The sequence below is a fragment of the Solea senegalensis genome, linkage group LG7 (genome assembly GCF_019176455.1).
Source record: "Solea senegalensis isolate Sse05_10M linkage group LG7, IFAPA_SoseM_1, whole genome shotgun sequence".
Classification (NCBI taxonomy): Eukaryota; Metazoa; Chordata; class Actinopteri; order Pleuronectiformes; family Soleidae; genus Solea; species Solea senegalensis.
Window position 1 is genome coordinate 27,127,904 of NC_058027.1, and position 26,316 is coordinate 27,154,219.

The 26,316-nt window shown below is 42.7% G+C and overlaps 1 protein-coding gene across 2 annotated transcripts in view; it reads right to left on the bottom strand.

Moving 5' to 3' along the window:
• znf536 (zinc finger protein 536) overlaps positions 1–26,316 on the bottom strand; it is a 248,216-nt gene that overhangs the window by 167,200 nt on the left and 54,700 nt on the right. For both annotated transcript variants that reach the window (XM_044030798.1, XM_044030797.1), the window contains exon 3: positions 23,315–23,403. The gene's annotated coding sequence lies outside the window, so the exon portion shown is untranslated. The remainder of the gene's footprint in view (positions 1–23,314; positions 23,404–26,316) is intronic.

A 26,316-nucleotide genomic window follows, 5' to 3' on the forward strand; every position in this document is an offset into this window, starting at 1 on the left:
CACCTTTTAAAGTAGTTTTAGTGAATCAGAATACATGAAAACACAAATATTATAACTATTTTAGCAGCCTTTTCTTAGAGAAGATGAAGGCTGCAACTACAGATAAACAAATCAATAAATTAACAAATTAAAATAAAATAACGTGAGTTATATACGTTATTTTATTTTAATTTGTTAATTTATTGTTTTGCTTATTGTTATGTTTAAAGGTCCTTTTGTGTATTGTATTTTTAGACGCATGTTATTGCCTCGTGTGAGCGTTTATGTCTTTTATATATGATTCTTTATGGCTTTAAAAAGTGCTTTACAAATAAAGTTGGATTGGATCGGAGTAAACAAAGGTGTGGGTCGCAGCAGTCGCTGTGAGCCAGGTCTTAATTATAGCCGATGTTTTTTTATTTCCATTGTGTGCGTTTGTCGCCAGTGGATCACGACAACTCGACTGAAACACAAACGCACACTTGAACCAAACAAGGCGACAATTCCCATGATGCCACGCCGCTTCCCGACGACGTCAAACTCGGACTTTAGTTGAGTTCTTCCACACGCTGCATCAAAATCGTCGTTTTTATCAGGCATTTTGAATCATCTTTTTTTATTTGACTTTTTTTGTTTCCTGCCCTTTTAATCGCGTGTCTATAAAAGTTATTAGACGTGAAAATCCCTGTTTTTTCCCCGTGTTACAATCACAGCTTCCCCCTGCAAAGACCTCCTTGTTAGTCTAAATGCCGTTTCACTTCACTTTCACCTTCATCTCATGTTCATTATTCTTCTTCTCTCTCACTGTAATATTATTAGTTGTAAATTCCAGGGTAAAAGAGTAAAAGAAGCCGATGGGAGCGGGACAGATTGTAATTGTCTGCTTTTTTTTCTCTCTTCTCCGCGAGGAGAGTGAGTCATGCAGAAAAACATATTCACCGTGAATCATGAACAATAAGGAGAAGCGAGAGAAGTGACTAACACACCCACACACATGCACCAATAAGAAAATGTTCAAAAAAAACAACGACAAATGCTAAATTATAGTTTAAATTACGCTATAAATGTCCAATGAAGAGGAAAATAAAAGAGTAAAGAGGAGTATGTGCAGTTGTTGATTTGGAATTCTCTCTCATCCCCGATGAGGCCCGAGAGAAAAAAACAAAAACACAACAACGACAAATGCGTCTTTGTCTGCGGCTCTGGTTTAATCTCAGCGACGGTCCGAGCGTCTGCTTTGTGTAGGAGTCTGTGCTCCCTGTAGGACAGACAGACAGACAGACAGACAGACACACTCACACATGCACAGTCACTTGAAGCGGTCGCAGCCAGCGAGACGAAAAGTGGACGAGTCTGGGCACGGGGTTCAAAAACGGAGGCTCCGGGGAGCGAGAGACGCACGCACTCACACACACACACACACACACACACACACACACACACAGAGGTGACGGGCCAAGAACTGAAAAACAGAGAGGACTGAAATGTGAAGTGGTGTCAGCACTGATCCAGTCCCACGCGTCGGTTTCACAAACAAGAAGAAAAACGGCAAAAACATGACAAGGCGACTGATTAATAATCACACGACGCTTTTAAAAGTAAAACGTACAATCATGTGACCAGAAAATGACTTTGGTAGAAGCTGAAGTCACTTTTTAAGTGCATTTTCTGATATGACGTGTACTTAAGTTTTAGAAGTAAAAGTGTAAGGAGTTAGGATTGAGCCATGGTGGATCAGTGGTAGGGCCAGTCTTCTGTCTTTCAACTGGAAGGTTGTGGGTCCAATTCCAAGACCTTAAACCCGAACCTTAAATGTTGTTTTTTTACATTTTCCCTGAATGTTGTCTCTTCTTTAGTAAAAATAACTAAACTAATAATATGTTTTACACTCAAGTCTCAGCAGATTTTCTTCATTGTGCAAAAATAAATAAACGCTGTAGAGGGCGCTAGTGAGGCAACTTATTTTTAATGATTAGAGGATCGTTTAAAGCCGAGTAAAACCGCGACATTCCTCCAATAATATATATATGTATATTGTATATATTATGTACAATAAAAAGAGGATAAAACGCTGACTTTTAGTCAAGTGCTTACAAAGAAACGGGAACTTCCTCACATTCTCCCCTTTTTTTTATCCTCTCCATCCGATCACCGGCTCCTCGTCGCTAAACACAGACTCCACCTGTTTCTTCCCGCGACACTTAACGTAAACAATGAGGATCTCGTTTCACCTCGGAGCGTTTCACAGTTTCACACCATTTATTCGCGTCACATTCGCCGTTTCGAGGTCTTAAATCTAAGTGAGCGTGTGTGTGTGTGTGTGTGGTAGCCGCCACCGCCGCGTCTCAGCCCTGACTGACAGATCCTCAGGGATTGTCTGTTACAAATCTGCTGACCTCTGACCTCCCCAATGAGTTGTAAAAACCACACTCCATTTCCCCCAAGACGTTAACAGCCTGCACAAGTGGTGAGCGTGCACGTGCGCATGAGTGTGTGTGGGTGTTTGCTTCTGTCTGTGTGTGTGTGTGTGTGTGTGTGTGTGTGTGTGTGTGTGTGTGTGTAACCCTGAGGTTAAAGAGCAATCTGCAGCCAATTAAGCGCTTCACTAGGAGGCCCTGCTTCCATGAATGAGAGGAATGCTCGACGAGCTTAAGAAGAGAGAGACGGACTTGACTGAGTGCTCTGGAAGCAGTATACAGTACGTGTGTGTGTGTGTGGTAGCCGTATGTCATGGCTCACATGGTTACAGCTACAGGTTTGAGTGCTGGTAACAATTAAGTGTCAGGGAGCTAATGTAAGGGTTTAAAAGTTCACCACAGGAACCAGAGGCCCGGATTTGTAACAGTGAGCTGGAGACACGGACAAAGTAACTGGAAGAGATTTGTTTCTAAACGTGTTAGAAAAAAAACGTTACTATAGATTAGAAGCCACGCCCCTTCAGCTGCACTCAAACCCTAAAGGAGTCTGAACCATAGAAGGTGAAACATGAAAAGTATGTAGATCTGACGCGGAGAGAAAATCAGCGATTTTAGCTCACGGGGACACAGGAGCTGCTGGTCTACTGCTGCCTCGTGTGGTCACTTTGTGTCACTGCGTTTAACGTGAGCACAGGTTTTAAAACATGGAAGATATAAAATAAGATCTTTGAACTTGGTTATGGAGGCAGCAGTGGATCAACAGCTCCCATGTGCTGTGATGTTAAATCGCTGATTTTCTCTATGGGGTTTGGTTTAGGAGAGCGAGAGGTTTACAAACGTCAGTGTGAGATAAATACGTGAAAATGAAGTGGAGTCTATACGGTGAGCCTTTTGTTAAGCAGCTGATATTTTTTTATGCATGTGTGTGTGTGTGTGTCTGTTGGCAGCCATGTTTTTGGCGGGAGCAAAAAGCAGAGCAGGTGTCACTGATCATTAACAAAGCCTCTGTTGTGTTCAGGTGCAACAACACAAGGACCCTGCAAGAGAGGGAAGCAGCTTAATGGAACCCAGCCACCAATGCTCTTATTACACCTGTGCTTTTGGTGTCAAAACGTGTTCCAGAATGTTGTTGTTTCTGGTTTTTTTGGGTTAAAAAACGGATTAATCTGAAGCGTTTGACTAATAAAAGCTAGAGCCAGGCTGTAAATTCAATGAATGACGGGGGAAATAGAGAGGGGGTGATGTTAAGAGATGACAATGGCACACACACACACACACACACACACGCACACACGCGCTGAGAGCAGAGCAGTCACCCCTTCAGATCAATAAAAGTGACAGAAGACGAAGGTAAATCAGCGAGCGTATAAAGTATAAAAAAAGTTAGAAGTTAATTCTACAGTATATGTGCAACAGATTTTCCTCAGCGCAGACCCCGCAGCGGGCGATGAAGTGGGGGCTGATTTACTCCTCGGCGAGCGCGAGCGTGTCAGTCGCATATAGAAGAGATAAATGTAGTCGTTTATTATCGGAAAATTATATTCAATGTGAGGGAGGAGGGCGATGCAGCAAAGTCAGGAGAGGAAGCATAAAAGAGAGGAGGGAAGTGAGGAAGGAAGTGTCCATCCTGCTCTCTTATCCCGCCCTCCACCTCCACCCCCCCCTCCCCCCACCACGCTGCCCTTGCCATCCATCAGTGGGTGAGCAGAGGGGATCGCGGCCCAGAGTAATGAGCCGTAAGCCCCCTTACACGTGTTGACGTGCCGCTAAATAAGATCCATTTACGTCGGCTGCTGCTGCCGCCGCCATCACCACGCCACCACAACGCACACACACACACGTGTGTGTGTGTGTGTGTGTGTGTGTGGTCCAGGACGATAATAAAGTTCTATCAAAGAATGAGTTTAGTGATCTTTTGCTGTTACACGAACCAGCGTGAGACACGGGACGTCTAACTTTAACAGAGTGGAACAGGAAGGTAAACAAAATGTTATTATGTTAACAAAAAACTAAGGAAAAAACTAAAACTAAAACTGATAAAAAAAATCGATATCTGACTGAAACTGAATTGTGTGTTTACAAAACGAACTAAATGTGTTAAGTTTTCATCTAAAACTTAAAAAACTAATCCAAAACTAAGCATTTAAAATTAAAAACTCTCTTTGACCCCTTAAGAAAACATTTGTCCCTTTACCTCACTGTCAGACGCCGTTATTCCAACAGGAAACTGACGTTTGTGCCACTTTGTAAAACCAATAACCTCCTGCAACAAAGTCCATAAACTTGTTTACGCCGATAAAACTCACTCACACAGACTTAGCAAACGACGCAGCAGTAGACCACGAGCTCCTGTGTCCTCTATGAGGTTTGGTGTGGGAGAGCAAACGGTCACAGAAAACAAAGGTTCCTGTTAAAAACACTGAGATCAAAAGTGTGCATTATTACATTTTAAGAAAAAGGAGATGTTGAATTAATGAATCAAAGTTAAGTTTAAGTCACTGTAATGTTTGCTGAAGTCATGGAGTGTGTGTGTGTGTGTGTGTGTGTGTGCAGGGACGACGGCGTGCTGATCCAGTTACTCAAGACAGACAGAAGCAATTGTTCTCCAGTTACAGAGTTTTCTGTGAGACTTGAGGGCATCACTGTCAAGCGTCGCAGCCATCAGGGAAGTCTCGCTTTAGACGATTACACTCGAGCTGCTTCATGTGTGTGAGTGGTTTATGTGTGTGTGTGTGTGTGTGTGGGGGGTCTACAATGTGACCTCCACTGCAGTAGCCGGGCCACAACTGAGGCTTGGTTACAGTGTTTCCTTTGTGGATGATTCAGTTTTTGTATCACAGCACACGGAGGATTACGAGGCTCTGGGATTTTTGATGCCGAGATTAAAGTACAACTCTGACTTTTTCCTAATCTCAGAGTTCCGTGATTAAAGTTAGGATACTGAGATCTACTCTTTTACTTTTTTTCATAGATTTCTAAATCCAATCTTACAATTTGGATTAAGAAGTCTGAGATTAAAGTCAGAAATCTAGGGGAAAAAAATTCAGAGATTAACATATGAAAGTATAAATTACACTTTTTCTCAGAATTCAATGTCTAATCTCAGAATTCTGATTCAGAATTTCGGATCAAATTCAGAATTCTGAGAATAAAGTCAGGATACTGTGATTTACATTATTCTTGGATTTCTGAATCTAATCTCAAACTTCAGATTTAGAACTCTGAGAATCAAGTCAGAAATCTAGGGATAAAAGTCAGAATTCCAAGATTTAAGTAACAAATCAGAATTTTTATCTCAGAAGTCAGACTTCTAAGAATAAAGTACGAAATGTAGGGAAAAAAATTCAGAATTCCCAAGATTAATTCAGACAGAATCTATCTAAATCTAATCTTAATACAGATGTAGATTTCAGAGATGAAAGTCAGAATTGAAGATTAAAGAATATTAAAGTTTGACTTTTGTTTTCAAAAAAGAAAAAATCACACGAGGCCTTTAATAGAAACCAGTTTCTTTCACTGTTTTTTTTCAGCCTGTCAAATGTCCGTCCACTCAGTGTGGAACTGGTTAACAATGGTGTGTGTGTGTGTGTGTGTGTGTGTGTGTGTGTGTGTGTCATCATACTCTGCCCCTGTGTGAAAGACCCCCACTGTATGGGAACAAACAGCGTGTACACAAAGCATCCTCACATCCACCGAGTGGTAAGAGACACAGAAACAGAGGGGGGGTGGTGGGGTGGAGGGATGGAGGGATGGATGGATGGATGGATGGATGAAAATCAGTGAAAAAAAGGGGTATAAAAGAGAAAAGTAAGACAATGAGAGCCAGAGGAAAGAAGAAGAAGAAGAAGAAGAAGAAGGGAACAGATGAGTGAGCAGAGGCTTGAGTGGAGCTGCTGGGGTGAAAGCGAATGCCACTATTAATGAGACGTCTCTTTTACCCACCAGCTCTGTCTCTCTCTGTGTCTCTGTGTCTCTGTGTCTCTCACTGCTACGCCTGTTTTCCTCTGGCCCCCATTATCAGTGCACTTGAACCCGGGGATAACAATGAGTTCACAGAGATTGAGAAGTGCCGAGGCCTTAATTGTATGTATTTAGTCACGCAAACAGAGGCAATGGCCTGAGAACGCCTAGTTAGCCAATGACATCATTTAGCCGCACAGCCACTTTAACTCAATAGGGCTGCTGTGGCGTGCACAGCTCTCCGCCGCTTCACCCCCACGCTCGCCCGTCCCTCTGTCTCTGTGTCCGTCCGTCCCTCAGAGTGGAGACAATCCTTGAATATTCTCCATCACTGGCTTTAAACAGGTTATTGTTAGACTTGGTGGAAGTCTCTTCTTACAACCTGGTCTTCATTAACAATGTTTGTGATATTTAAGGCTTTTGGATCAAATCTAATCAATTTTATGTCGTATTGTACGGCCTCATCCCTGCTTTTGTCTGTTTTGCAGATCTCAAGTTGTACAGTTGGATGTCTGATTATAATCTCATAATTCAGATTTAGAATTCTGAGATTAAAGTCAGAATTGGAGATTAAAGTCGGGATTCTGAGATTGATTCTGACAGTTTTTCTCAAAATTCTGATTTAGAATTCAGAGACCAAAGTCATAATTCTGACTTTTTCTCAGAAATATGGAGTATAATGATTTCTTAGTTTTATGGGAACTTTTGAAACAAAACCATCAAAAATGTTAAAGTTTAAGAGTTTATCACACCAAATGTATTAGAAACCAATTATACTAATAATAAGCGGTGATTTAAAAGAAAACAAGTGAGTTTCTTGGCATTTCTTTGACGATAAATGATGAAAATGTGACTTTCAGATCATCGACGCTGTAGATTTAGCTTCTTTTAAAAGAAGAAAAAGTCACAGATTGACGTTTTATTCATTACAGATCTAATTTTGCTCCCGTGTTTTCATGTTTCACCACTTCTGCAAATATGGTCAGGGAGGGAATGACCGCCTCTTCTGTGTGTGTGTGTGTGTGTGTGTGTGTGTTTGTTTGCATGCATACTTTTGTCAATCAATGGTGGTTGCTGGCAGTCACAAAGATGATGATGGCACTGAGATGTTAGTGCGCCACTTACTGGCACAAAGAAGGGTATGTGTGTGTGTGTGCAGTGCTGTGTGTGTGTGTGTGTGTGTGTGTGTGTGTGTGTGTGTGTGTGTGTGTGTGTTTGTGTGTGTGTGTGTGTGTGAGAGCAGAGCAGAGGAGGGGTCCTTCTCAAGCAGGGATGTCAGCACTTGAAAAATCAATCACCATCTGGGCTCATTTCATACAAAGGACAGAGGGAGAGGATAACACACACACACACACACACACACACACACACACACACACACACACACACACACACACACACACACACACTTGCATCTTTCATTTCATGCAAAGACAACAGAGGGCAAAAAAGCACAGTGGAGACGTGCCCTTCTTCTCGTGCCGTGCTTTTCTGTGTTAAGTCAACGCTTCCCTCTTTTTCTGCCTGGTGTAAAAAAAAAACATAATAAAATAGATAAAAGCAGGTGGGTGTGGCGGAGATAATGTCGGAGAGTATCTGACCCATTAGGGCCGGCGCTGTGGGAACACGGGCGGCGAGCAAGGTCACGCAAACGTGGGATAACAAGCGAAAACCAAAAAGAGCAAGTCGACGCCTCGCGGGGTCAAGCGGGTTCGGCTCGCGTTTACAGTTTTCAACTTCACACATGCGGCGACTTTTATGTGAGGAGTTGAAAGCTCCGTGTGTGTGTGTGTGTGTGTGTGTGACGTGGTTTCTGCTGCAGCGCTTCCTCGCTGCCTCCTTTCACTCGCACAGCTGTGTGAGAAATACCAGCGGCGGAGGCTGCTGAGGCAGCGAAAGCATTTAATACTCGACAAACAGTTATCTAAGCCCGTGTCCAATAGCTCCACACCGCTGTAATGTGACCTACATACAAAGTGAATGGGTTTTGTATTTTTGTGTAGCGCGGGGGTACAGTGGTCGGCCGGGGCGGGCGGGGGGGTTAAGGAGAGGATGTGAACAGAACTCATTCAAACGTCGATAAGAAGAAGAAGGTAAAAAAAAAAAAGTGTTTCTCCCCCGTTTGCCTTCCTCGCTTCCTTTTCTTCCTTTCTCTCGTTCCCAGAGCGAGAGAAAGGTACAGGATAATGTAACAGAACAGATTGTTCGCTCGCCTTCCTCTGCTCTGGAAATATGACTTTCTTTCTCTCCCCCTCTCTCTCTCTCTTTTGGGAATTAATGAAATGACAAGTGGAAAGGATACAAAGGTCAAAGCATGTGTCTGTGGAGACGACGTCGCCGAGGGTGAAGACTCCCCCCAAAAACTCTGATTTTTACAGACAGAACAATGTCTGTTCACGGTATTATTTAAATCCCCTCCCCATATATTCCACAGTGTGAAGTTTAACGGTGATCTTTTTACATTAAAAAGGGCAGCGGAGGACTTTTTGAAGTGTACTTGTACGAGTTATTGCGACAAAGCAAGCACTGAGTTGACAAAAAAAAACCACAGATTTCAGCTTCTTAAAAGAAGACTAAGCTCATTAAATCTAGGTCATATTAAGTCTACAGTGTCTTGAGAACGTGACTTTCATTTACTGACAGCGGGAAACTGAAGTTTGTGAGCCACTCACTCTCCTGCACCAAACCCCATTGAGAAAATCAGCGATTTTACGTCACAGCTCACACAGAGGTGTTGATCCGCTGCTGCCAACATTAGGAAATTCAAATGTGTTATTTAGTGAGTTCGGCTTTAAAAAATCTTTGTTCAGTTTCACCTAAGTGATACAAATTCACCACATGGAGCAGAAGTAGACCAGCAGCTCCTGAACTCCAGATCGCTAAAAACGTTAGATTTCTCAATGGGATTTGGTGTGGGAGAGTGAGTGGTTTACAAAGTTGAATTTACAGTTGGAAAAAGTATTGTAACCGTGAGATATAATAGTGAACATGTTCTTAACAGGTCGTAGACATATGTAGGCCCCTCTTCAGCTCCTGATCGCTAAAAATGGTGTTGTATCGATGGGATTTGGTGTGGGAGAGTGAGTGGTTGAACTTGTATTTGAGATAAAACCGTGATATCGCAGATATATTACGGGTGTAGATCTTTTTGTTAAGTAGCTAAAATGCCATTTTTCTCCACCACTTGAACCTGAACTGTCCCTTTAACGCTCCACGCCCTCACAGTTTGAGCTCCGTGCTGTTCTCCGAGAAGGACACTGCGGCTTGAGCGCGAGGCATGGCACGGAAATTAAAAGCCCATTATGCATAATTTCAGGCAGAAATGGACAGATTGACTTCAGAACAGTTTTGATAGGTTTGGTCCCAGTCTCAGCCTAAAAATTGATGAATGAATAAGAGCACGCACACGCACGCACGCACGCACACACACACACACACACACACACACACACACACACACACACACACACACACACACACACACACAGTCAATCTGCCTGGCCACATCCACAGAGCAGGTGTCCTTAGTAATGCACCATCGCGCACTTGGATCTCTGCGTCTCAGAACAGAGGGAGGAGGGGAGAGAAAGTTAGGGGGAGGAGAGGGAAAAAAAAAGGGCAGTTAGAGGAAAAATGAAGGAGCTTGTGTCTTACTGCTGCGTTTTAATGTCAGTGGTTTATTTTGTTATGAACTCGAGGAAACAACCAGTCAAACTTTCTTGAATGCACCTCGTTTCTTTGCCCGGAGAATGCGACGCGACCGCAACGTCCGCCCGACGACGACGACGACGGTGGCGGCGGCGACTCCTACACTCGTTATTTTGGTTCATGATCAAAAAAAAAACAAACATTTTTTTTTTAAAAATGTATTTTCAGTTTCCATATGAGAAATATTTACCAGGATAGACGTGCGAGCACAAGCTCCGCTCGCCGCCTGAGCGAGGAAGAAGAAGAAGAAGAAGAAAATAAAAAAAGAGAAAGATGTACTTAGTAAAGACCATGCCTCTGCCCCCTGCTGAGTCTCAGCTACATAGTACATAAATAACCATTATGAATCATGCTGTTTGGTCTCACCCTGCCGTTCCTCAAACAAGATCCAGTTTCCATTTAGCCGCCATGGTGATGAGCGGGCCTCCTGCGAGGATGCACCGTTTTCCCGAAGAGCGGCGACAAAAGTGAGACAAGTTAACGTGTTTATCTAGTGCTTTCATTAGCTAAAAAAAATGCACTGCAACCCAAATTCACATTTTTCCACACAGCTTCTCCCGTTGTTTACATTCGCCTACTGCTCCGTCTTTAATGGGCTCACATCCAAGTAGACCGGAGCGGACGAGAAGGCGGCCAGAGGGCGAAGACGGCGGCGGCGACAGAACACAACAAACACAAAGTTCCCACATGAAAAAAGACAGAAACCCGCAGCTCAAATAAAGACCATTAGTTTACACAAAAGAAGAAATATTAGCTCTATTATCGTGAAGGAGAAGACAGAACTTCCAACTCTGTGAAGGTTTCTCAGGGTCAAAAAGTGATAAACAATCTGTCTGATCTGTCGATCATGAATCGCCAATCGTATCATTAGCAGGTTCCGGGAACTTTTAAAAGTGGGAACTTTCTATGGGAATATTTTCAAAACTGAGGGTTGACTACACCATGTTTTTGTCTTTCACTGTGTGAGGTCATGGGTCATCGGAGAGGTGGGTCGCCGGAGAGCCTCGGCGACTTCCGTGGTCGTCCCCTGAGGAGACGCCAAAGAGGCGGATATTCTGTCACCAGAAGCTCAAAGAAAAACCCGTTTCACAATTGCACCTTCTTCCACCTCATCGTCTCGTCCAGGTCTGTATGTTACACGGCGTCAGAGCTTTCCAGGAGCACGTCGTCGTAGGAGATGTCAGACTAGGCAGGAAAAGACTCTGTTCTCCTATTTACACCACCGTATTTTAACATCGGTGATCGTGGTGTTACGCCAAAGAAGACCTCAGAGTGGTTTGCAACCCAGGTCAGGAACAACAAGGGCCTTTCTGCATGTTTGGGTTGTCTCCAGGTTCTCTGGTTTCCTCCCACTGTCCTGGATGCAGATTTGAGGGATTAGACAAATTGGACACTCTAAAACTTGAGTGTGAACGGTTGCTTCTATGAGTCCCTGTGATGGACGGACAATCGTTTCCCCCGTGACCCTCATGTGGAGGATAAAGCGGTAGAAGACGAGTACTTCAAGAACAGTTTCTCAGGTCGACAAAAGTTTGAGAACCACTGTTTTAAATGATGCAAGACCAGAAGGTTTCTGACCCTTTACGACCGCCGCGTCTGCCTCTCTCTCTCTCTGGCACAAGTTCAGACTGGGTCAGGAACAACAAGGGCCTTTCTGCATGGAGTTGGCATGTTTGGGTTGTCTCCAGGTTCTCCCGTTTCCTCCCACTGTCCAAGAACATGCAGATTTGGGGGATTAGACAAATCGGAGACTCTAAATCCGAGTGTAGGTGCCTAACCGTAACCCAGGCGGGTACTTCAAGAGCAGTTTCTCAGGTCGTACTTGGTATATAAAAGTTTGAGAACCACTGTTTTAAGCAGAAAGTTTGTGAGCCTTTGTGACCGTAATCATCAGCAGCGTCGACTGGATATCTTGGGTGGTTTGGATGAGAGATTACCACCAACGCAACAAACTTTATCCCATGCCAATCTCTCCTTAGAGCGGGCATTTTTTAAAAAACCTTGTAGCAGAAATCAAGCCTCCATTCAGGAGCCTGTCCTTTGTAGAACTTAAATACATCCCAATGTGTCCCGGGGACAAAGGACTCTACGCGTCCTCCGCACTCTCCGTGACACTTTAAGTTCAGGATTGTTTGCCCGTGCCTGTGGGTGGGAGGGTTTTTTTTTTTTCCATGCACTCTTTCCTAACCCCCGTCCTCGATTCCCTCCTTTATTTTCCTCCCCTTCTTTTCGAGGCATTGGGGGCAAAGCAGGCATTGAACTACAAGCGCTACTATAAAAATTCATCAGGATTAAAATGACCTCACACACAAAATTAAAGTTCCTCCAAATTGTACACAATAAAAGGGCCCCGTATCTTTCTTTCTCTTTTTTTTTTTTTTAAAGACATTCTCGGCTTCCTTGGGAACAGGATTGTTTCTTGACAAAGTGGTCTCTCGTCGACAATGAGCACCTTTCAGACACACACAGGGACCGGGCTTTAGAGCCCGGCACACAGACGGATTTCACATATCAATCAAAAGACGTGGGGGAGGCGACGGCGGCGGCAGCAGCAGCAGCAGCAGTGGTGCTGCTGGTGGTGCTGGTGGTGGTGGTGGTGGAGAGCGGTCCTTCAGAGTGCGTGAACAGCTTCCAAAGGAGTATATGCTTTGCTCTGTTACCGCTACTGTTCATAATAAGAGCAGACACAGGAGTAGAGGAGGGGGATTTGAGTCACACGCTTTAAAGAAAAAAAAAAAGAAAAGAAGAGACGCTGGAAGGTTTCCTGAGTCGGGAATAAAAAAGAGCCACAACATGGCATTAAAAAACAGTCGCTTTGTTAAAGAGGCCAGAAGTGAACAAAAGTGCTGCTGAGTCTCAGAGTGTGTGTGTGTGTGTGGGTGTGTGTGTGTGAGGTTTCAGAACTCACATCTTCACAAGTCCCTGTGACTCAAAGCTGCAGTTTTCACCCATTCACTCACATTCACTCACATCCACATTATTATTCATACATGTTTCACACGTTTCCATCAGGAGAAAACATAAAGGGTAAAAGTGTGTTCATCAGCATGTTCATGTAGAACGGGGAATCAAACGTTCAACCTTTCTATTTCAAAGTCGACCGGCTCCACCCCCGAACCACTGTTGAAACTTTGTTTATTTATTGTTAAACTTCATAAGTCTGTATTGAATATGATTATTGCTGTTCTTGACCATTTTGAGTAAATTCAGATGATTTTTTTCTCATATTACATTTGTTCCTTTTTGTGTTACATGAATTGTTCTATTATTTCTTGTATCTTCTACCTATTTTGTTTTGTATTTAATCTATTTCAATGTCCTTTTTTACGACTTGTTTTCGTATATTATCTTTTTCTTGTCTTTATTATTTCCATTCTTTGCTTTATATCCATATTTCTTGTATAATGACAATTTTCTGTCTTGTATTGTTTTCATGTCTAGTATTAAATGAGTTTACTTCTCATATTTTATTTTATTTGTCTTGTTTTATATTGCGTAATATCAATTTTCTTGTTTTCTTGCATTATATCAATGTGTCTTGTATTGTAGCAAGTTTTATTTTGTATTATGGTATATTTTGGTCTGGTATTATACTCATTTCTTGTATTACATCAGGTATCTTCTTGTATAGCACCCGTTTTCTTGTTTGATATCATTTTTTCACTTGTTTTCTTGTATTTTATCCATTATTCATCACGGTTGCTGGACACTTTTCTACATTTTCCACCAGTCGTGTTTGAGTTTGAGGATGTTAACAGACTCTTTTACCCAGTGAAGGTCAAGCAGAATATAAATGTCATGTACAGCAGGTCACACACAGTGAGCAGTCACCGTGTTTGCTGCTGCTGCTGCTGGTGAACACATGAACGTGCGCCGCACCGAGCCTCCACAGCCTCCCACTGTGTCCCCCGCGCTCCCCACTGCTGCTAATAAGGTGTCAGTGCAGGTAATTCACAGCTGTATTAAAGCGCCACAGACCCAGATATAAGGCACATAAAACAACTTTAAATATAGTATATTCTATTATGGAATATTCTTCGGACAGCTGTATTAATGGGCACACTTCAAAGGTCTCCTTATTAGGTCACCGCCTGCATGTTTCACCTTCCCGGCGTGTTCACATCGCCTGTGACTCACGGCTTAAAGGAGAAACAGAGGGAGAGGGGAGAATAAGAGGAGGAGGAGGAGCGGCTGAAATCTTTGGAGTCACTTTAGTGTCCAATTACATCAGAATTGTGAGGTGGCCCGCGTCGTTTTCTCAACAGAAACAGCAGCTCTGCTGCTAAATGCTAAATGGTAAATGGAGTGCACTCATACAGAGCGTCTGTGGTCTAATCCACGACTCGGAGACGTTTACACCTCGAGCCATTAACCCGTTCAACAAGAGACGCGCTGATGTGGAACAGAGGACTGACCGCCCGACACTTAGGGCCCAATTCAGACGCCTGTTCACATCTGGCACTAAAACAGGTTCTGGATTCTTCCGCTGTGCCCACGCGCGGTCAGACGCGGCTTCTTTGCACTCTTAGTTCAAACATGTCATGTCTTTTTTTGGAGATCTTATTGTCTCTGACGACAGGAGACACGAGGGAGTCAAAGCTCTACTCACGCTGCTGTTACACAAAATGGCCGTTAAACTGAAACTGCTGCGGACGTCAGCTGAAGAGGCGGAGCCTCTAATCCGTTTGCTCTGGACGCATTCGGACATGATTAGATCAGTCAGGACGGATCTTTCAACCGAGACTGAATGGGGGTTTTAGTCTTTAAAGGTACTTTACTTTCTTTCCCTTATTTAAGTGTTATTGATCATTTATTCCATTACAGCCTTTCAGAATAATGTAAATCAAGTTTTCCGAGAGAGAGAGAGAGAAGAACACTCCTTGATCATCCTTAGGACTCTTTTTACAGCCTCACAACTAAATCTGTGGTGTGACGGGAAGCTTTGACGAATCACAGAGAGGGGAAGTTCTACTACTCCTACTCTGCATACAAGTCATTTCTGCAGCAGCAGCACTGACAAAAACTGTCTACACTTCAAAGTCGGACAATAAATGTATTAATAAGAGCAGAGAGTTTCACGGAGGGACAGATTTCACCCAGTCAAGTTCATGTGTCTGTGATCATCCCATCTCAAAACATGGATATTTTAATAATTGACTCCACAAACCTCAAACATCCACAGACGACTGCAGCTCTAATGGTTTGGATCGTGTCGAGATAAGACGACAAAGGACAAACCAGACATAACGGCTTTCTATAAAACACACAACAAGTTCCAGAGGCTGTTCCACTCGTCCGCTGACAGTCGAGTGTCTTTAGCCGCTGATAATTCAGGACAAGACAAACAAGACTCATCCAGATTATCATTTTTAAATGAAGCCAAATTGTCTTTAACTGTGTGTCACAGTTCTAACGGTCCTCATAATCCCTATGATGTCACTGCAAAAACCTTAGACTGTGTAAAATGCTTCCAGTAAAGCTGCAGCTAATGATTATTTTCATAATGGATTCATTTTCTCCATTAATCGATGTGTTGTTTGGTCCATAAAATGTTGAAAAATGTCACAATGATGATGTTCTCAAATGTCCTGTTTTGTCCACAAACAGTTTAAATGTTTTTTTTCTTTGTTATATGGAGCAAAGAAACCAGAAAATATAGAATATACAATTGCTCCATACGATCACAGTATACGCCGATGACACTATGATATATATATATCACTACAAAGAATTACTTCACCCTGATTTTAGATTGCACTAACAAATGACTGCTCAACAAAACAAAAACACATACAATTATTCGATTAATCTCCATTAATTGATTACTTGGTTGGTATTTCAAATGTTATCTTTTGTCCACAAACCAAAATGATTCAGGATCAATGATTTCTTTGTTATATGGAGCAAAGAAACCAGAAAATATTCACATTTAAGAAGCTGAACAATCAGAGAAAACACTCAAAATAGTTCGTGACTAATGTAATAATTGATAATTCATTGATTGAGATTCATCAGAAACTGGCTCGCACATTAGCAGATGCAGAAAACTTCACCCGCAGCTCACAGTGGACAACGGGCTATGTGTGATGTGGAAGATGGACACTGTGGACCGGTGGATTATGGGAAACGCTTGGATAAGTCTCAGGAGGCGTCGTCAGACAGGCTTTATGAATTATGAACATGGGCATTAAAGAATTCTTAATCATATCCATCCAGTTGGTGGTGGATGTGGCACTGATGCAGGCTATTTAAAAGTCCCAACACTGACCACACACTGGTCAATAATCTGACCATTAGAGACCACAGAGGCTGCAACCTAACATTGTTATCATTATTGTAGGAACCGTTGATGATTTTAGAAAATGGCAGAAATGTGACAAAAAATCATGGTGATAAAAGTTTTAAAAGTTCCTGGGTCATGTGATTTTGGTTTTCCATGATTAGATGTTTTTTTTTGGTGCTAAAAGGTAATATTCAAGCTATTTTACAATTGTAATGGTTACATAACATGTTGTTGACATATTTCATGAACAAATCAGATAATTACCGTTAGTCTCCGTCCTTAAAATTCTCCTCATACCAAATAGATTCAGTTCACTGTCAAAGAAACAATTTTAGAAGCTGCAAAAATCATAAAACTTAATGTTATTATAAAGAAAATAAAGAATCAACCTCGTGAATCAATTAGCAAAACAGTTCATGATTAATTCAGTCGTTGATTATTAATGCATGAATTGATTATATGCAGCGCAACTAACAACAGACGGAGGACATGGAGACACGTCGTCCGGTTGTTGAGTGCATTTGTTTTTGACAGGCATAAATAACTGACCTCGTCAGGACCAGTAGACCTCATGGAGACCAAAACCTGGTCCTAATGAGGCAGAACCTCATTTTCTGAGGAAGTGGTTAAGGTCAAGTGTTGGGATAACGCTTTGGTTAGGCTGCAGAAATGAATGGAAGTCGATGTAGAGTCCTTAAAAGAGTGTGTGTGTGTGTGTGAGAGAGAGAGAAATCTGTGCAGTCTGAAACTTAAGGAAAGTTCATCTCCACAGACCTCTAGCATTGATCACTGGGGCCCTAAAGCTATTATCATGATCTAATTAGGTTTAACATAAGTCTGTGTCACGGCCCGGTGCAAGGCTGCCTTGTCCCCAATTCCACACTTTCACAGCATCCCCGTTTAAAAATAGCACACATGTGCCACACATACATGCACCGAATACTAATGCTTTATTTCCCCCCCATGTTTTGTTTTGGTTTGGCTTTGTTTTGTTTAGCCATTTACGCTGAGATCTATTTCAATGTCAGTTCAGACGTCCAAGAGGGAGGAAGTCAGTGAGGCAGCAAGATGACTGTGTTTTCGTTTGAAGCCGCGTATCAGGGGATAATCTGCATCCAAGGAAACTAACACAGCTGAAAATCATGTTCTAGTAAACTGGGGGCGTGAACGTGCAGGAGGGAAACAGGAAGTAGATTCTCTCCTCTGACGTTCAAAAACGAGGATTCCTTCTGAGAGACTGACGACAATGTGAAACTGAAAGTAAGCTTTGTTTGCGGACGACAGTCGTGGCCAATAATGGAACGTTAACATAGGTTTCTGAGACGGCTGCCACTTGCTTTTGACACGATACCAACAGTGACGTAGCAACTCACTGGATGCACGACTTGCATTATCTATACACCCATGAACTATCGAACCAACCATAAAAACGCAAAATGGAAGTGTCTTTGTGTCTTTGCAAAAACGCTTTGAGTTGTTGATCCACTGCTGTCGCCGTCGATGAGTTCAAAACGTGTTCATTTGTGACTCTTGTGACTGAAACCATAGTTTGGATTTCAATCAGTGACTCAGACTAACAAGGCAGCAGTAGACCAGCAGCTCCTGTGTCCCTGCAAGCTTAAATCGCTGATTTTCTATAAGGACTTTGATATCGGGGTCAAAACAGGTTCACAAACTTCATTTTCCAGGCAGAAAATGGCGTAAAATGGCGTTTATCTCATCGGACTCATCAGCCTTTAACCCTCGTGCGTGTGCGTGTTTACGTGGTTTCAGTGCTTCTGTGTTTGCTCAGGCCTCCTCTCTCTACTGCAAACACAATAGACTTCATAAACACGACTATTTGCCCGAGGTCCATGTGATTCATTATCTATTAGTGCCGGGTCACTTTGTCTTTTCACTGAGTGCCAGGACCCGGCCTCGGCCCCCCGGCCCCCGGACCACGGCCCCAGCCCAGAAAGAAACACTGCTGCCATTTCAGGGTATTAAACAAATACATTTAAATAAATAAATAAATAACTGAAATAATCAAGGTCTCAGTTTCGGGAGGATGTGTGTATCGATCGATCCAACAGCTGTCTAGACAAAGGTGGTACTGGATGAAATAATGTCCCCCACCGGAATCCCTCTGCGGATAAAGCCTCTAACATCATTTAAATTGCAGAAAGAGAAAAAGACGGAGGCGCGGTGTCGAGCGGCTGAGGTGTTAAACTTTCCGTGGCGACATCTATCTCCCGCCGCCACCTTGAGGGCATCTTTTAAGCAGAGAAATTTAGCCATTATGTGGCATTAACCTCATTAGAAAACACTCTTTAGCTGCTCCGAGATAAAATTGATTTACAGCTGCCATTTCCACCACTGCTCTCGATCAATGGTTAAACTATCCGTTTTATGGCCCCGTGCTCTTTTCCTCCGGTTTCCTTTAACTGCTCGTGCCCTCCCTCGTGTCAGGTGTGTAGCCACAGAGTGGAAGACGGCCTTTTCCTCCTGGTCCCACTCGCTCGTGTACGGGATTTTTTTTTCATTTTCATTTTTTTCCGTGCAGCATCGACGGACGTGACGGGATCGCCCGGCAAATTCCTTGAACCCATTAAGCACAAAGTTGCTGTCTTGGTCTTTTTCTGTGATGTCGGGAATTTCACGGCGGTCAGCTAAATTTACGTGGGTGGTCTTAATTGAGGTTATATCTTGTGTTTCTTTCCTCCTCCTTCTCCTCCTCTTTTTTTTTCCACTCGCACTAAAGCTGCTGCACTTATTCACAATTTTGGAATGTGATGAGCTTAAGCAGCTGCAGATGCATGTGTTTAAAAACACAGGGGGAAGAAGGGGCGGGGCAGGGGGATTATTGTGGAATATGGGGTTAAATTGGTGTCAAGTTATGTCAGCGGGAGAATGTTCGAAATGCTTTAAAGGGATAGTTTGGGTATTTTGTGTGCTGACACAAATTCAGCGTTTGTGTTGCTTTGTAAAACCTCCTCACTCTCCCTGCACCGAATCCATCATTTTTACGTCACGGCTCGCAGGAGTCGTTGATCCACTGCTGCCTCCATCAGTGTGATCATACGTCTTATTTTGGAAATTCGGTGTGTCAAACTTATAATTCTGATTTACCCGAGTCAAATAAACGCAACAAACGAGGCAGCATCAGAGCAGCAGCGTGTGTGACCCAGAGAGCTAAAAATGCTTCTTTTCTTAATGGACTTTGGTGCAGGAGAGCGTTAGCGGCTGTTGAATGACAAAATGCCGTCCGTCTTATATTGAATATTTAAGTGTGACTTCAAGGGGCCATGTAAAGCAGGTGCCACTCATCCATTAAACACCTGACGGTCCCTGGATGTTTATCCAGGTCACTTCAGGTCTTGTTTTACTACGGCACGTCTCAGGTCAGTGAGTCTGATACCTGAGCGGAATCCACCTGAGCATACCGCGTACATGTGGTGTCAGGTGACGTTTAAAGTGAGAGCGAGAGAGGGGGAGAGAAAGGGAGAGAGAGGGGGGAGGCTTAGGTAACAGAAACTGAAAGCTAGTTATGAAGAAGCGGCGGTCTTAAACTGGAAGGATTTATTCATTTCCCGTACGATACTGACGCCAATATCACAAGCGATACTGATATCATACTTTTTAAACTACAAAGCTGTTCACGACACATTGATGCTGCTGCAGCCATCGCACAGACATAATTCTCCGACTGCTGCGCAACAAAAACTCTGCTCCCATAAAGAAGAAATAAGCAGCCGACGACATGACTCAGCGAAAATCATGTTGCCGACTTTTATTTACATTTTTACTGTCTCTAAAAACAAATTCCCTCTTTCAGATATCAAATCTGGTCATATTTTGACCAATATTGGACAAATATTAACACTAAATATCAGCTCATGCCGATTTAAAAACACTGATTTCTTCTTTTGGAGATCGTCCATATGACCTTAAAGTTGAAATATTGTCCACGTTTATGATAAATGTTGTGGAACATGAACAAATCTGTCCTCACAGGAGAGTTTTGGTCGCCGGGTTAAAACTATTATGTGCTGCGGCGAAGCCGAGCAGAAAATCCACAATCCATGTCTGTGTGGTCAAGTGTCAGCGTCCGCCCGCCCACCTCTGACAGCTCGGGTTTATGTGGATGTTTAAGCAAAACACGCAACACTGTACGTCTTTGACGGATCGATACAACCGCCATTTCAGCTCCTCTTCCTCTCCCTCGCCCTCCCGTCTTATCGCCCTCTGTCTGGGAGAATTGATCCGCGCGGATGGAATGATATCAACCTGACGGATAGAGTGATACTCCCTCCTCCTCCTCTCAACCCACTTTTGACACATAAATAAAATATGTGGCCCTCTTCTCTTTTTTTTTTGGTTTTGGATTCGTCACGCGGTGGCTTCTGAGGCAGGGATACGGGTTTGCGGGGCTCGAACACACGCCGAGCCGCTGTGAGAGTCGGCTGGTTGCCATCAGTCAGTGTTCGCAGGCGTCCTCCAAAAATCCCCTCAACTTTCCATCACACGCGTTTACAGTGAGAGCGATGCCGTCAGATTCTAAAGAACGGCATTAGAAAATAATGTGAGCACTAAATTATTCAGCTCCTCTTTTCTTTCTTTTGCCATAATTCTTCACTTTACAACCACACACACACACACACAGAGTAAATATGTATGATTTTGCAGTACATAAATGTATATATGCACGATATTAATGCATATTATGATAAATAAAATGCTCACAGTAAGTTGATAAGTCTACATTTCTATTTTTGGGATCATTCTGAGATTATAACTGTGTCAAAAATGTCAACATAGAGTCCTAGTGATTTATTTTGAAGGGCCAATGCAATTCAAGATGTTTTGACAACTTAAAATGTTTAAAATCATTTTTTAAATAAGGTTTTGTGCCATTGCAACAGTTTGTGACTTTTTTGATAAAAACATTATAATGTAACTTTTTTGGTAAAGTTATTCATGATGTTTGTTATTTTATTAATTATTGAAACATTTTTGCAACCTGACATTTTGTAACGTATCATGACTTTTATCATGACATTTAAACACTTTGCAACATTATTTTAGTAACAGAAATCAGGATTTTTGCTAATATTTAGTCGCGTTTTCTATGGTAATGTGTCATGACGTCTTGATTTTTGGAACTGTTTTGCTCAACATTTGTAAAGTTACGGTAAAATACAGTAAAAAACATTTTTTTAGAGTTGTTTGGTAACTACCTTTATGTAATATTATATATATATATATATATATATGTATATATATACACGTGTTTTTGCTACATTAAAACACATTAGTTGATGTGTTTATTCTTTATGTAAAATCTTTTATCTTATTATTATTATTATTATTATTATTGTTGTATACAGAAGTTAATGGATACACATTAAGAGAAGGTAGATCACGGATTTGTGCCGCAGAAATGACTCGAAATCCAAATGACAGCAGATTCATTTAGCGTCCGACTCTAAAATTCTGCCGAGGACAGAGTTCACTGGCCCGCTCACATTCAGTCCTCACTTTAATATCAGCAGAAATAAATCAGCGCCACTGCTGCGCGTTATTATTAACAGAGCAGCGCCACATGTCCGTCCACACCTCGGCTCGATATTCCTGATATGACGGCGAAGGCATTTTCCACAGCAGGATAACAAATAGCAGTCGGGTGAACTAACCTCGCGTCCTCGGAGCGCCGGTGTCAGAGCATCAGGCCGGGGTCACGCAGGTCGCCACCGCGCGTCCACTTCACCCTCCACTAACACACACACACACACACGTCTAACTTCTCACACCTTCCTTAAATTCCTTTTCCCCTGAACTTGTTTTAGTATCTGAAGCCTTCAGAGATACAGAGTTTCCTGCAGGTCACATCACAGACACCTGCAGGTCAACACGGCTACTGTATGTGAGACGACATGAGCTGCAGACACAGGACAGGAGAGACGAGACGAGACGAGACGAGACGAGAGGGGACGGGCAGCCTGGGCTTAGATGTAGACACAGTCACCAGACTGTATCAGATAATATGATGGGATTAAACAGGAATAATCTGTCGATATGTCCATGCAGAGCCTCTGTACGTCCACGTCTCAGCATACACTGTGTGTGTGTGTGTGTGTGATATGTTTTATTTCATCATGAATTATTAAACTTTTGATCTGTTTCCTCCACGCCGTCACTTTCAGGGTGTGTCTCCAGATTAACCCGTTCACCTTCTGTTGGTGAACTGCTGACTTTTTTTTCATCCTTCATTCAAAGTTTGGTTTGTTTATTTTCTCTGTTGTCGTAGAACATGCGACACGTGTGTGTGTGTGTGTGTGTGTGTGTGTGTGATTATAATGATCACCCTCATCATCAGTGAGATCGTTCTCATTGGTCTGTACAGACTGTGTAACAGAGTGAAGAACTGTGACCAGGGTTAATGAGACATTTTATCTCTTCCACGTCCTTCCTTCCTTCCTTCCTTCCTTCCTAGCTAAATTGCCGGAAAACATATATGAGTCTGTGTCATGTTCAACCTTCCCTCCTTCTTCTTACTTTCCTTCCATTCTTATTTTTCCCTCTCTCTTTACCTCTTTCACTTCCTTCTTCTTCTTCTTCTTCTTCCCTTCCTTCCCTCCTTTTTTTCCTCCATCCCTTCCTCCTTTTACCGCTCCATTCCTTTATACCTTTTTCTTTCCTTCCTTCTTTTTACCTTCCTTTTTCCTCCCTCCCTCCCTCCTTTTTTACCTCCCCTCCTTCCTTCCTTCTCACCCAATCATGTCAAAATGCCCGACAACCCCAATTAGTCTACTGACATTAATACTCCTTCCTTCCTTCGTGTATGTGTGTGTGTGTGGTGATCTGATGGTGAGACCACAGTCAATGTTCCCGCTCCGACTGGACAATAAAGTTCTATTTTCTCCTCAGACTCTCCACCTTCATCACCTCCTCCTCCTCCTCCTGCGCTGTGGAAAAAGTCCTGACTCACCTCAGTCTGTGGCTGAGCAGCGTCTTAGAAAGCGTGACGGCGTGTGAGCGACGTTAAGCCTCAGCTCCTCCTCTGGTCCACACTGAGTCCTGAGAGAGAGACACAGACAGCGAGAGAGAGAGAGAGAGAGAAGATAAGGAAACGTGCAGAGTTCACCACCACCCACTGTTCACCTCCCCTCCTCCTCCTCCTCCTCCCCCTCTTCTCTCCCAGCACCCCATCATCAGGAAAGAGGGTTTCCCCTCTGGAAAAAGGAGGGGAAGGTAAATTGACTGATGTACTTCTGACTGCTCTGCAATAACCTCTGATTACCTCCACTTCACTGCTCCTTCTCCTCCTCCTCCTCCTCCATCCATCCATTCACACACCACGTATCCTTCAACCTGCTCTTCAAACCTCGGAAGATTTCAATTTTTTTTGACATTTTAATGTGTTGCTGGTATTAAATTGGCGAGGATTTCTCCCTGATTAAGATTGGTGATACGTGTCTCGGTGTCACTTGTGTGTAGCTACAGTGTCTGTTTTCCATGTTTAATGTTTTTGCCATTTCTAATGAATGAACGTGTCAGCCGCTGCACTGGTGCCTGTGCCTCACAGATGTGACACTAATGTGCAGCTCTGAGTAACGGAAAGCATTACATGCTAAGTGCACCTGCTGTTGTTTGTGTGTGTGTGTGTGTGTGTGTGCGTACAACACGTGTACCGAAATGTATGAGGAACTCACACGTACGATGACCTCGGACGCATCGCCACAGGGACGCAGTGTTTGTGTTTTGACACAATGAGATCATGATTTTACTCAGATGGTGAAATAATCTCAGTTTACGCTCGTCAACGCTGCAAGAAACCGGGAAATATCACTGTTTTTTTACCACGCACTCACTCTCCCACACCAAACCCCATAGAGGAAATCAGTCATTTAACAACTCGACCCACTTTGCTTTGTTAGTTCGGTCTTTATAAAACCTTTGTTTGGTTTCACCTCAGTGACACAAAGTGACCACACGAGGCAGCAGTAGACCAGCAGCTCCTGTGTCTCTCTGAGCTTAAATCGCTGATTTTCTCTATGGGGTTTGGTGTGGGAGAGTGAGTGCTTCGCAAACTTCAGTTTCCTGTTAGTAAAGTCTGTCTAACAGAGAGATAAAGACGCGGACACGTTCTTAAGATGTCGTCGACTTAAGCTGATGGAGATTTTATGAGGTTTCCCAACAGGAAACTCAAGTTTGTAAACCGCTCACTCTCCCACACCAAACCCCATAGAGAGAATCAACGATTTTAACATCACGGCACACAGGAGTGGTCGATCCACTGCCGCCTCCATCAGTGAGTTCAAATGTGTTATTTGGTGAATTCGGCGTTTCAAATCCTTGGTTCAGATTTAGCCGCGACACAAAATGACCACACAAGGCAGCGGTGGACCAGCAGCCTCGTGTCCCTGTGAGCTAAAAACGCAGATTTTCGGTTTACACGTGTCCGCCTAGCCGTGAGATAAAGACACGAACGCGTGTTTTGTCAAGTGACTAAAAATGTGTTTTTTCTAATGTGCCTGCAGTTCAGAAAGAACCAGCACAATAAAATAAAGCGATCATTTCTGCAACGGTTTCTCATAAATGACCTTTCATGCTGCAGCTACGGGGGGAAAAAAACGAGGCTGCGATATTAATTGTTATTAATTAATAAAAAAGAAAACAATATTTTAAAGGGAGCTCATTAAGAAAAGTCAGGGTTAGAACGTTTAATGGCCGTCAGAGAATCATTCATAAACTTTCCCCCTCATCAGAACAATGACGCCGCGTCTGACAGTGTCATCAGTTTGTGTGCGTGGTGAATTTCCCCCGTCACTCTCACTAAGTTGTTTTAAACACCTGAACTCCCCCTCGCACATTAAGACATTATAGAGGAAAAAAATATATAGCGCCGCTGCATAGACGTGCAGCTATATATTTCACGCAGTAGATATTCAGGTCATTAAGCAACATTTTGACACCTCTGTTATTTACTATCCCGAGCGGTTTCCCACCTCGTTTAATCAGACTTTGCTAAAAGCCGCTGACTCAGAGAGAAACTCTCTCTCTCTCTCTCTCTCTCTGTGTTTATGTTTATCTCCTGAGCTCCATTCTTCCTGGTGAATTTCTCTTTGCTTACTTGCTCATATTTTCCCAAAATGTCTGGTTCCTGTGTCGGGGGTTTATGGAGGAGGTCTGAGCCACGAAATACTCACAAAGGAAAGAATAAAGTGGAGTTAAAAAATAAATAAATACATGTTTCCACACACAAGAATGGGTTTTGGGAAACGGTACAAATGTTCTACTAGTTTCTATATTATCTCTTTTTCGATTTTGAACTAAATTAACCGGGAGAAAACTTTCCCCTCGACCCCAAACTTTCACCAAAAGAAGTTATTCTTATTTTTTTACTGTCAACTTTTACTTTTACTAAACTACATTTCCTCTAACTCTCTTTGTTACTCATTACTATCAAATACAATCAGAAGAAGAAGAAGAGTTATGAAGGTATTATGGGCTGTATTTATATTGAGCTTTTCAAGTCTCGATGAGCTGCTTCAGTACTGGGATCGATAGAATATCGATAAGCAGTACTGGTGTCAGTATTGGCAAAATATTCATCAGAAGTACCGGTATCAGTTGTGGTATCAATAGCATATTGATAAGCAGTAGTGGTATCAGTGTTGGTATCGAGTATTGATCGGAAATACCGGTATCGGTATTGGTATTGATAGAATATTGATGCACAATATTGGTTATGATAGAGTATTGATCAGAAGTATCAGTATTGATTTCGGTTAGAGTATTGATGAGAAGTATCAGTATTGGTATCAGTTAGAGTATTGGTGCACAGTAATGGTATCGATAGAATATTGTAGAATATTGATGCACAGTATCGGTATCAGTATTGGTATCAATAGAGTATTGATCAGAAGTACCAGTATCAGTATTGATAGAGCATCAATCAGAAGTACCAGTATAGACATTGGTATCAAT